At 43.9% G+C, this 12,464-nt stretch overlaps 1 long non-coding RNA gene across 1 annotated transcript in view; it reads left to right on the forward strand.

Moving 5' to 3' along the window:
* Positions 1 to 12,464, forward strand: part of LOC306941476 — a 147,259-nt gene continuing 134,795 nt past the window's right edge. The window contains exons 1-2 of the long non-coding RNA XR_013792162.1: positions 1 to 407; positions 2,978 to 3,074. This is a non-coding gene — a long non-coding RNA (uncharacterized lncRNA). The remainder of the gene's footprint in view (positions 408 to 2,977; positions 3,075 to 12,464) is intronic.

A 12,464-nucleotide genomic window follows, 5' to 3' on the forward strand; every position in this document is an offset into this window, starting at 1 on the left:
CCAGCTGCTGATCCAGGCCGCTGAGAAACTAATTAAGAACTTGCATGGCCGCCTCAGTTCACCTCACCAGCTCACCTTCGCAATTACACTTGGATTTACAATATTTTAATAATAAATGATTGGGCCTATCCAACGCCAGAAGGATCCGGGCCTATCCATTCTCGTTTTAAAAATGTTAGAGCCCTGGCTAGTGGCTATTAATGTTCCAGGAAGGAACGTCGACTTGACTTGGTTGGTAAGAAACTAGGCACAGACAGCACCGCTGCAAAAAAATAAATGCGAAAACAGCACCTGCACCGGACCTAAAGGGGGAGCAAGCGAAGTCGAGTTCGGCTCGAAGAAACTTCAAGAAATTATTGCAGCGGGCGCAGTTCATCATCTCCTCAGTCCTCCTCCTTGTTTATCTGGTGAGTAGCTAGGTGGCGGTGCTGTGAATCTATCTCTCTTCATGCCACCATGGCGAAATTTATATTTAAGACATTCATTTTCCCATAACAGACAGTGTGGGTGATGTTATTATGGCTACAAAGTAGCCAGGCATATAGCTCTGGTCTGGTAGCATATTATGGTTTATTATGGTCATGCACAATTAATTATTTGTCTAGTCATATTGTTAGTGTGTTCTCACTTTTAATGCCACATTTGCCGAACATTAAACGGCACACGTACATTTCAAAGAAAATAAATAGCCTAGACCTAGAGCACTTATGGATGCCAGGGTGCCAAGCACTGAGGGGGAAGGTGTGGTCTTTCTGTGGGTGTCCCAGGGCCATTTCACACAAGAAATGTATAGTACATTAGAATGTCTTATATGCTATAATGGAGCAAGATGTTCCACAATCTTAGCCCATGTAATTGGACAGTAAAATAAGCAATACATTCTCATGTAAACATGTTGGGCAGGCCCCCCTCTGCACGTGCCTGAAGCTCAGTCAACTGCAACAGGAATTGTACACACCACGAACACCCCACCACCCCATTCAAAAATATCAAATTCAATGCCCAACCCCCCCCCCCCCCCCCCCCCCCCCTGCTGAGAAACACTACTTAAAATGTATAGGACTGTAAATGGAAGGGTGTAGTCTAGAAAGATGATGAGCCTCTAATGACATGGCTGACTGTGGGGTGAGGTCACAGCGGATGACTCAATGTTGGTTGTCTTCTATTCGAATGTGTAATGCTATTAGCATTAGCTATTTTGACTGAGGACAAAAATGTGACAACATACAGTAGGCCTACAGTATGTAGTATGTGTAGCCTAGTATGTACCACATCATTAGCCTTGATATACATTTTGGGCACTGAGTGCACATAGAAGCTAGATATTGAGATTCTGTAAGCTGGACTCCGTTATGATTAGTTTGAAGATTTTGTTATTGGATCCCATGCAGCAATTGGTAAAGAGGCAGATTCAATTCAAGGTTCATAAAAAAAATATGTGCTATATATATATATATATATATATATATATATATATAGCACATATTTTTTTTATGAACCTTGAAACCTTGAATCAACAAAGCAAACACACACTATGCTATATACTGTATATATTATATACAGTATATAGCATAGTGTGTGTTTGCTTTGTTGATTGTGGTATGGTCTGGACTCTGGTGTCAAAACAGACAGACGATGGGAAGATGAAAAAACCAAGTGCTTTTCTTCTCAAAGAGAGTACAGTGTGAGAATTCAGTGACGGAGCTACTGTACCAACTGGTCACTGATTGGCCAAGCACCGGCCTTTGAGACGAGAGACATTCACCTCCTTGGCTTCATTAGTTTCTCTTCAACCGTACAATTTGGCCCAGTTCACTCTCCTTCACAGAATATGGATTACTGTCATAAAAAACAAAGAGGTGCTAATGATTTACAGTTACAGTATGACTGCTTTTAGACCTTTGACAGATAGTGAATGAACACGCACATAAGAGGCTAATTTTGTAGCATGCAGACCGAGGGCCCAAGATGGCTGACCTCCAAAGCCTCAGCTTGAGCGGCTGATTTCAATTTGCTCTAATCGCTAGTTTTGAAATACCACGGCGGTAATAAACACAAATTGAGGTCCTGTGTGTATAATTAGGATGGGCACTGAAGTGGGGATTAATCAGTCTGATTCTGTGAGCCATGACTAAAGGAAAGACTTCAGAGGGAAAATCTCTACCTGACTTGCTTAACATCACAGCCCCCACCAGACTGGCTAGCAAGATGGCAGACCTGGGACCGAACCTTAACCCATTTAGGACAGAGGCAGACGGACTGACTTCCTTCCTGAACTAAGTTTTCTGGAAATTCTCAAATATTAATTCAAATATTACAAAAATCTTATGCTGCTAATACTGTACATACGGTAGCAACAAGAACCCCAAAAGGGGTTCCCGTCCTGAAGGGGTAAAACAACAAAAGGGGTTCCCGTCCGTGACTGGACACTAGAATTCCTTACTGCCAGGCCGCTAGAGGTCAAAGTGGGCATTTACGCCATACCACCCTCGCCCTAAACACTGGAGCTCCCCAGGATTGCATACTGACCTTCATGTCACTTGAGGACCTACAGTTGGAGGCCATCGATATTGTCCTTTTCTTTTTGCTGAGGTTTGCGTGATCTGCGCAAAAGGACAGTTAACCCATTTTGGGCGGGAACCCCTTTTGGTGTTCTAAACATTGTTATAATTTAGCTATTGAAAAATAGCAGATCTACAAGCTCATAGCGCGCCACCGAGTGGCGCGATACGAGCTTGTAGGTCTGCTATTTTTGAAAAATCGTGAAAATATTTATTTCAGAAAACTGGAGGATTTAGAAGGATTTTTTTAAATTTTGAGGTCAGGCCTAAATGGGTCAAATGATAAGGGACAATATCGGTGGCACCCAACTGTAGAGGCTGTGTCAAAGAAGGTGAGGCAACGCCTGTACCACCTCAGGTATTTTTGCCATTTGGCCTTCTAAATTATGTCAACTCCACTTTTTTTGTATTTGCAGTTACATGAAGACAAGTGGCTCTGATTCGACGGCAGCTGATGTCCCCTGGATGCAAAATTAACTACGCCAGGAAAATGTTGAGAAGCCATTTTCAAAGGTATGTCTCCCCATTTGCACCGCATTAATTTGCCTTGCTTGTTTGTCCTTGAACATCTCACTCAAACAAATATTTGATTCTGTTTGGGTGAGGGGCTCCAGTTCCCTTTAGAGGGAGAGCTGTCTGAATATGCAAGGCAATGGGCATGTCTGTGCAACTTAACTTTCATGGGTGGTTTTAAAGCAGCCCCAGACAGTGGTGCAGTCAGTGGTGGTCATCCTACTATAAATGCACCACGTCTCTGTGTGTCTGCGTGTGTGTACGGTTGTAATGCACATAACTCGAGAACCGTTTTCCCCACCGACTTCACATTCGACACAAGTGTTCCACCCCCCGCAGGGAGTGCAGTGGGTATCGAGTCGGTCGGACCCACGGTTCTCCAGAACCACCACAAAAGGCTCTGGTCAACTCTGCCAGTGGGCCTAATCAGCCTAAAACCCCTCACCTGTGCAATTTCCAGCCTCTGCCTCAGCCAATTGATTGCCATGGCAACCCCACACTTGCAAATTGATTACTTAACCACTCCACTTCCACGTTTGTACTCTTCACACACAGGCAGATAAACAAATGCAGAGATCTCCATGTGGGACACAGACAGATAAAACGGGTGCTATGACAAGTTGACAGCGGGTATTATTAGGTTCCCAAGTTGCATCGCTCTCAAGTAGGCCGGTGGCCAACGGGCACGTACAGGTCTAGTGTAGCCTGAGCTAACGCTAGACCTTTCTGGCCTAGATGGGAGGGTTTACGCAATGGTGGGGGTTTACGCACCCCCACCATTGGTTCACCGATCTGTCCGTCAGCCCCGGTCTCTCCTCTCCCCCCAGTGCAGCACTGTTATTGTGTCGACCAGAAGCAGAAACCACTGGTTGCTGGAGTATACCATTCTAACTGACTGTCAAAGTTATTTCCACAGAGTCGGCACACGTTGTTTTTTTTCTTAGACGGTGTGGTCGGTTCTTTAGCCATTCTCTTCATTTTCTTCGCATAGCCTCGTTTGAAGTTCCACTGGTAATGATTTCCTCACGGTGTTATTTTGACGGGTGCACACCGCTCAGAGCCCTGACGTCACATAATTTGAAGCGACGCCTACGCGGAAGGGTTGACTCCCACGTTTATGCCAGTGCAGCCCATGCGTAAATCCAGGCTTTCATTTTTCGCGCAGACGAAATGAAAGCCTGGGTATCGAGGCTAGGTCTAGTGCTTTGAATGCATGAAAGTAATCCAACACACTGCGCTCTTATTAGTCCATAACTCTACCGAGGAGAGTTTAAAAGTTTCTCCTCTTAAGGAGCTGTGTATGCAATTAATTTTCACTGCTGTGTTTTAATTATGTCTTTAATGTTCTGATTTAATATGGATGTATTTGAAGACAAAATTAAGGCATACACACATAATGAAGAAAAAATAGAATAAGATAAGCAAAGGGAATTTAAGAGAAGGCCTTAACATAAAGATGGGTTTTCAGAAGGGATTTAAAACATGACACAGACTTTGCAAGTCTTAAATTAATAGGCAGGCCACCCTTTGTGATGAGCTGGGCTGTGGGCGTCTCCCACAGCCCAATCAGAAGAGGGCAGGTTTAGGGCCCGGCCAATCAGAAGAGGGCAGGTTCAGTGCCCGGCCAATCGGAATAGGGCAAGTTCATGGCCCGGCCAATCAGAAGAGGGCAGGTTGGGCCTGGCCAATCAGAAGAGGGCAGGTTTAGGACCCGGCCAATCAGAATAGGGCAAGTTCAGGGCCCGGCCAATCAGAAGATGGCAGGCTTTTAGGCCTGGCCAATCGGAAGAGGGCAGTTTTTTGGGCCCGGCCTGTTGACTTGATCGAACTGAACTGAACTGAACTGAACTGAACTGAACTGAACTGAACTGATGTTCGCCAACCTAAATGCATGGTGGAACTAATGGGAGGTCGAACCACGGGGAAGTCCCCGACTTGGCTATGTCTTCCCTGTGCCTTGGTTATCATAACAAATCCATCAAGCATCTATTTGTTGTTTTGTTTTTCTTTAGTTTTCTCGTATATAGCCTACAAGGAAAAAACAAGCTTAAAATTATCTCAATGATAATAATAGGCTGTCTACAGCACATTATTTAAGCCTCTGAAGTGACAAATGCCTAGCATACCGGCATACACAATTCCAGTCCAAATTTGGATCAACCTTTTCCTTACTGGGTTTTGATGTTTTGTGTGGGTAATGGGTATAGTGTTCACATGTACAAGTCCCCTCGCAAATATTTGTTGAATGCTCTCGCAAGACCCATAATCCTAAACTTCAGCCTAAAGGCTTCTGCCGGGAGCGATAAATAGTAATACCCATGATCCTTAGCGAGACCTCAGAGGCCCCTTGTCTGAGAAAGAGAGGTTATCATTTTCTCCTAGATGTAAACACACACTCATCGGTCCAGACTGTAAATGCTTGTTATGTCTCAGTAGGGAACAATAGGGGAGTTTAAATGCCTTTTCTTTGCGCAAGCTGCAATAATGGTGCAATATGTACCTTTAGTGCTAATTAAATTCTTGAGCATGGCCCAGGGCTGTTTATTCTCACTTTTTCATTGGCTAAGCATCCAATCCAAAGGCTCTGGAATTGGCCAATTATTATTACAGACTCAAAAGGGAATTTTCATCATGGTGATTGTAAGTACTGTCATTGTAATTAGTGTGTTATATTGATAGCATGGCTGAATTACAGGTTGTCCTGGTATGTTGGGGAAAAAGGCAGTTTCATAAGAAGGCTGTGATGTGTAACTGTTAAAATAACATGTTTCTGAGATGCTCTTTTGCCAAAATGCCATAGAGCCGAATGACAGTGGGGAAGGAAGCCATTCATCTTCGTCATCTGTCCTTTGAAGGACAGGCCGTTCCAAATCTGGACGGTAACTTGCTGTTTGGGTGACCTGTGGTCTTCGAGGTCGGGGAGAATGTCAATTAGAGCAGCCGTTGCTTTTCTTTGGTAGAACCCTGTAAACACTGACTTACAGCAGCATGACACACTGTTGTGGTGACACTCCTGTCATTCCATAGCAAGGTGGTTTGGAGGGAACATTTGTAGAATTCCACTCACATTTCCTCCTTTTTTTTTTTCATGCATTTGCCTTAGTTCAATCCCGTACTCTGAGAGTACAAATGTAACCAAATGTATCCAGGGTCTCTGCGTGTTACAGTAGATTGCCTGGATGTCACTGTGCACAGAACATAATCTTTCATCTTGTTTGCCACAACATGGCCATGTTTGATGTTTCTTGCTAGAGGTGCTCTGATCGATCGGCCACCGATCTGTGATCGGCTGATTTCCACTCCAAATGACTGGAACGGTGATCTGCAAATTCCGATCTGGAGAAACCGATCTTTTATACCAAGTGGTATAAAAGTCAATCAGATAAATGTATATTGATAATGTTTTTCATTTTCGAGTGACAGACCTAAGTTACATTCTCCCCTTCCTCCCCACACTCGCAGGAACAGTTTTGACGTGGGTTTTGACATATAATTATTTTAGAAATATTAAAATTTTCATCAGCCGATCGGTATCGGCCGATCGTGAGAAAAACAATCTGTGATCACGATCGGTCCCAAAAAATCTGATCGGAGCACCTCTATTTCTTGCAACTTTCAACTGAAAACAAATATAAAAGGGAGGAACTTAACCCCCAATAGGCAGGGCCGGGGCATGCATCCTCTAACTGTGTGGATATTTTAAATGACTTTTACATTGGCACCACAGTGTTTCTTTGGCTATACTACTGTATTGTACGGTAGTGAAAGCTGTTTGGGAACAGAGAACACGCCTGCTGTGCCCCAGTGTGTGATTTACTAAGTTATATTATTCATTACATATTGAGACGCTGCAGTATGGTACATTGTTACTCAGTGATTTTGGACTGAACATCTGCTTTTATTATATGAAATGTAGGAATTCACAGAATATGACACGCAGTACAGCACAGCCGTCGGGATCGGAGTCGAACCCGCGGCACACTGCCAGACTGGATTAGCCGCGCGGGTGCTTTCCCGGTTTTAATGGGCTAAGCATCCTTTGAGTACAATCAATGGACTATGAATGGCATTCTCTAAGTCTACCACATAGCTGGGGGAAGTAGGCTAGGTCTTCAGAGGGGCCTATGGCCGTACCCACCCAGGTGCTGTATTGTTGCTTTGTAAAAAATAAATTGATCGTGACTTGCAAGATCAGCAACATGTTATCTTTTGTTCTGTTGGGGTGCGTGCCCTGTAATGTTTGTGTTCTACCACACATTATCTCCCCGGCCCTGAGATGGGCATACAAACCAGCAAACGATGCCACTGTGTGTTTGCATACTGTTGTGTAATTTTTATTTTTTAATCTACCAATCAGCAAAACCTTTATAAAGAACAAACCTGTATGAATATTATGCCTTCAATATTCACTGTGAGTCGTGACGCACAGCAGCTTTGTTGGATAAAAGTGTTTACCCATTTTCACGTGTGGATTTGAATACATAATGTTTGAGGGATTCATACCAAAGTGAAGCAGACAAGCACAACAAAGTTGGTTTGTGTGATTTAGGAGACATCCATCTGGGTGTATCGGAAATGGCATAACTTTATACCAGTAGACCTGGTCCAAGTACGCAGGCAGTAGACAGTGTGAGAATAGCACTTTATACCAGTACACCTGGTCCAAGTACGCAGGCAGTAGACGGTGTGAGAAGCACTTTACACCAGTACACCTGGTCCAAGTACGCAGGCAGTGGACAGTGTGAGAATAGCACTTTATACCAGTACACCTGGTCCAAGTACGCAGCCAGTAGACTGTGTGAGAATAGCACTTTATACCAGTAGACCTGGTCCAAGTACGCAGGCAGTAGACGGTGTGAGAATAGCACTTTATACCAGTAGACCTGGTCCAAGTACGCAGGCAGTAGACTGTGTGAGAATAGCACTTTATACCAGTTGACCTGGTCCAATTACACAGGCAGTAGACTGTGTGAGAATAGCACTTTATACCAGTACACCTGGTCCAAGTACGCAGGCAGTAGACTGTGTGAGAATAGCACTTTATACCAGTAGACCTGGTCCAAGTACGCAGGCAGTAGACGGTGTGAGAATAGCACTTTATACCAGTACACCTGGTCCAAGTACGCAGGCAGTAGACGGTGTGAGAATAGCACTTTATACCAGTAGACCTGGTCCAAGTACACAGGCAGTAGACGGTGTGAGAATAGCACTTTATACCAGTAGACCTGGTCCAAGTACACAGGCAGTAGACGGTGTGAGAATAGCACTTTATACCAGTACACCTGGTCCAAGTACGCAGGCAGTAGACGGTGTGAGAATAGCACTTTATACCAGTACACCTGGTCCAAGTACGCAGGCAGTAGACGGTGTGAGAATAGCACTGTATACCAGTACACCTGGTCCAAGTACGCAGGCAGTAGACGGTGTGAGAATAGCACTTTATACCAGTACACCTGGTCCAAGTACGCAGGCAGTAGACGGTGTGAGAATAGCACTTTATACCAGTACACCTGGTCCAAGTACACGGGCAGTAGACGGTGTGAGAATAGCACTTTATACCAGTACACCTGGTCCAAGTACGCAGCCAGTAGACTGTGTGAGAATAGCACTTTATACCAGTAGACCTGGTCCAAGTACGCAGGCAGTAGACTGTGTGAGAATAGCACTTTATACCAGTTGACCTGGTCCAATTACACAGGCAGTAGACTGTGTGAGAATAGCACTTTATACCAGTACACCTGGTCCAAGTACGCAGGCAGTAGACGGTGTGAGAATAGCACTTTATACCAGTAGACCTGGTCCAAGTACACAGGCAGTAGACGGTGTGAGAATAGCACTTTATACCAGTAGACCTGGTCCAAGTACGCAGGCAGTAGACGGTGTGAGAATAGCACTTTATACCAGTACACCTGGTCCAAGTACGCAGGCAGTAGACGGTGTGAGAATAGCACTTTATACCAGTACACCTGGTCCAAGTACGCAGGCAGTAGACGGTGTGAGAATAGCACTTTATACCAGTTGACCTGGTCCAATTACACAGGCAGTAGACTGTGTGAGAATAGCACTTTATACCAGTACACCTGGTCCAAGTACGCAGGCAGTAGACTGTGTGAGAATAGCACTTTATACCAGTACACCTGGTCCAAGGCATTCTCCTAGACAGTGTGAGAATGCTTGTCCTCATTGGGTATGCTGCTGTTGTTGTTTTTTTGTATAAATATTTATTTATTACAAAATATTTACAGGCAGACATAAGACCTCTTATAAAACTTCAAAAAATGTTCTCATATATATTCTTTGACTATTTTACAAAAAGACAAGATAATAAAAAAGAAACAGCAAGTACAGACAGCGTGCTGTTGAATTGCAAATGACTCATCTCCTACTGCACCCCTCCGGCCATCCCCCCCCCCCCCCCCAAAACGTGCCACTTCGCCTCTGGAAAAGGTCAACCGTTCCCTGCACGCCTCACACCAATCCATCTGCCTTTATGTACATTTGTATCTGATGATGACCCCCATGCAATTGTCTTTTTGTACTAAATGCAACTGTCTTTTTGTACTAAATGCAACTGTCTTTTTGTACTAAATGCATTTTGGACATGTGTGCTGAATGGATTTCACTCAGACAGCAAGTCTGTTTTTCTTAAATTGCGCATAACCATAAGTGAGAAATATTAGAAGGTGACGGCAGCTTACTATCAACCAGACAGCTGTCTCTTGATATGAAGTAGTCATAAAAAGGAATTTGTAAGACTTTATATGACTTCCCTTATCTGGGTGAATAGCGCCCAGTTCCTAATTAACATGTCTGGCCCGTAAATTACCTTGGCTTCCCACAACGGCAATGTGGACCCAGTGATAAAAACAAAAGGAACAAACTGGGGCTGCTCAGTCTAGTGCTCATGTAGACAGGAGAGAGCAAACATGGAGGATGGTTGGGAACGCAAGAACAGTCCATAAAACACAAACCACTAAGTACACAGCTTAGCTCCGCTTCCTCATTCAATTTTCCTTTGTGTCATTTTGGATAAGGCAAGATAATTGTTTAATGTATGGTTTCAGAAAGCAAGGTGTTGTGGAAAAACAGATTATGTGTGCGTGTGTGCGTGCGTGCGTGCGCGTGCGGTCCTGTATTTTGGTGCATGTGTTTGGCAGAAGATGTTCCACCTCTGGAATTTCCAGAGATCCAGGACGTTTCATTTTGGAAATTTTAAATGACTGTTGGCAACCGCTGGTGTTTCCTAGGCAACCGTGTGATTGGGAGAGGGGATTTCAATGGTTACTGTCACTGAAGAGAATTGAGCACTGCATCAGGGTTATATTTTACCATGTGACAGTTTCTGTTAAATGTAGGTCAATCATAAGCTTTTATTAAGCCATCTCCCAAGTGAGGCATAGGCTATTAATTTGCATATTTGTTGGACTTTTTTTCTGTACCGTACCGAGACCCATATGGACTCTATAGATTTATCATGTGACATGTGTGTCGGCACGAAAGTAATTAGCAAATGGAGATTACTGTCTACAGTGGCTCATGGAAACAATTTATTTGTCTGTTGATTGCCTCTATTCCGTCATTAATATATAACATCCTAGCAACTCAATCATGAGGCTCAAATTCAGAATGAAAAATGGGATGAGAAATGATTATACGTCACTACACAATGCAATTCTCTATTCATGATATGATTATATGCGTTATTTTTTTCGCGAGACATGCTGATGGCCAAAGCATTTTCGGGGGTCCCCAGCCAAAAAGGTTGAGAACCCCTGATATAGACATTTTCGGGGGTCCCCAGCCAAAAAGGTTGAGAACCCCTGATATAGACCAGGGGTTCTCAACGTTTTTGGCCGGGGACCCCCGGAAATGCTTTGGCAATGTCTCGGGACCCCCGCCCCGCCCCCTCCCGACCCCCAATATAAATTGACTGCTACAATAACCTTAAACCATTTTGGGCGGGAACCCCTTTTGGTGTTTTAAGCATTGTTATAATTTAGCTATTGAAAAATAGCAGATCTACAAGCTCATAGCGCGCCACCGAGTGGCGCGCTACGAGCTTGTAGGTCTGCTATTTTTGAAAAATCGTGAAAATAAAATTTAAAAGTTTTTTTTTTTTTTTTTTTTTTGAAAATAATTTGGGGACCCCCTAAAATAATTTGGCGACCCCCCGAGGGGTCGCGACCCACGGGTTGAGAACCCCTGATATAGACAGTGAGTCAGCGAGAGACGGGAAGACAGACACAACTACAAAATCACATGCATGTACGTCAACTAATACATAAAGATGGAGGACACCAAATCATAATCTGTCACAGCCGTATACTTTAGGTGTGGCCGTCTGCCTCTCGTTTAGATTTTTGCCGTTATTGTTGTAAACTGTAACTGTTGTTATCGATGTCGTCGTCCAGAGGGACGTACAGTATCTAAAATATGGACTAGATGAATGTGTGATACAGCAAAGTATAACTGAGACCGCTTTGTTGCCACGGCAATCCGTTGTCTGTCAAGCAGAGGCTGTGCTCAATAAAAGTCTCAAATGTTATTTCCTGTCGGTCTTCTGAGAAGAGAGATGGTGACCAGATGCAGCTGCCTGCCATACGGAACACAGCCTTGCTTTTCCACGTGCACGCACAAATCCCAAATATGCCAACACCTTTTGTAATGAATAGCTATCTGTTACACTAAACAGCATCCCTGGAGTAATGGTTGTTGTGTTCAAGGGGAGTGTACTGTATGTGTGCTTGTGTGCTTGTGCACAGCCGCCTGTGCGTGTGATCTCTTCACACAGACTAAATCGTCCTCCCCAGTGGATATGGCACAGTAAAGAGCCTGTCTGCTTACCTCAGCACAAACCTGGGAAGAAATAGGGGACAACACACACTGAGCTGTGGATCCAAAAGTGCTGCTATTCATGGAAATGGGAGCATTAAACTTCCAACAGTGCCATCTAGTATCCCCTGTCTTCTCCCATAATGGAGCCTCTCAACTCCCTATTCACTATCAGAAGTCTTGACCCCAAACTAACAAGATAGCCAGCCTACTGTATGAAAAACCCCACCATCAAAATGTTCCAATATGAAAATGTAGTTTATTTTTTTCAATGTGTTTAAGCTGTGAATACGAACTTGTTCAAATACCGCATTTTCTTTCTGAATGTTTGCCAAAACGTTTGGCTATTTTTGCATAACATTCACCTAGTGTATTATGACATGCCCAGAATAGGGAAGCTGGAGTGTTTAGATGTTGAACCCACATGCCCCAAGTACATGACATGTACACTTACAGAGTGTAAACGTGTACACTCCTAACTAATGACAATGTTAGGAGTGTCCAATCAAATTTTGTATAGTATGTGATTGTGTGCATATGGTTGTGTGTAGTAGCGTG

The sequence above is a fragment of the Electrona antarctica genome (assembly GCF_951216825.1).
Source record: "Electrona antarctica genome assembly, chromosome: 17".
Lineage (NCBI taxonomy): Eukaryota > Metazoa > Chordata > Actinopteri > Myctophiformes > Myctophidae > Electrona > Electrona antarctica.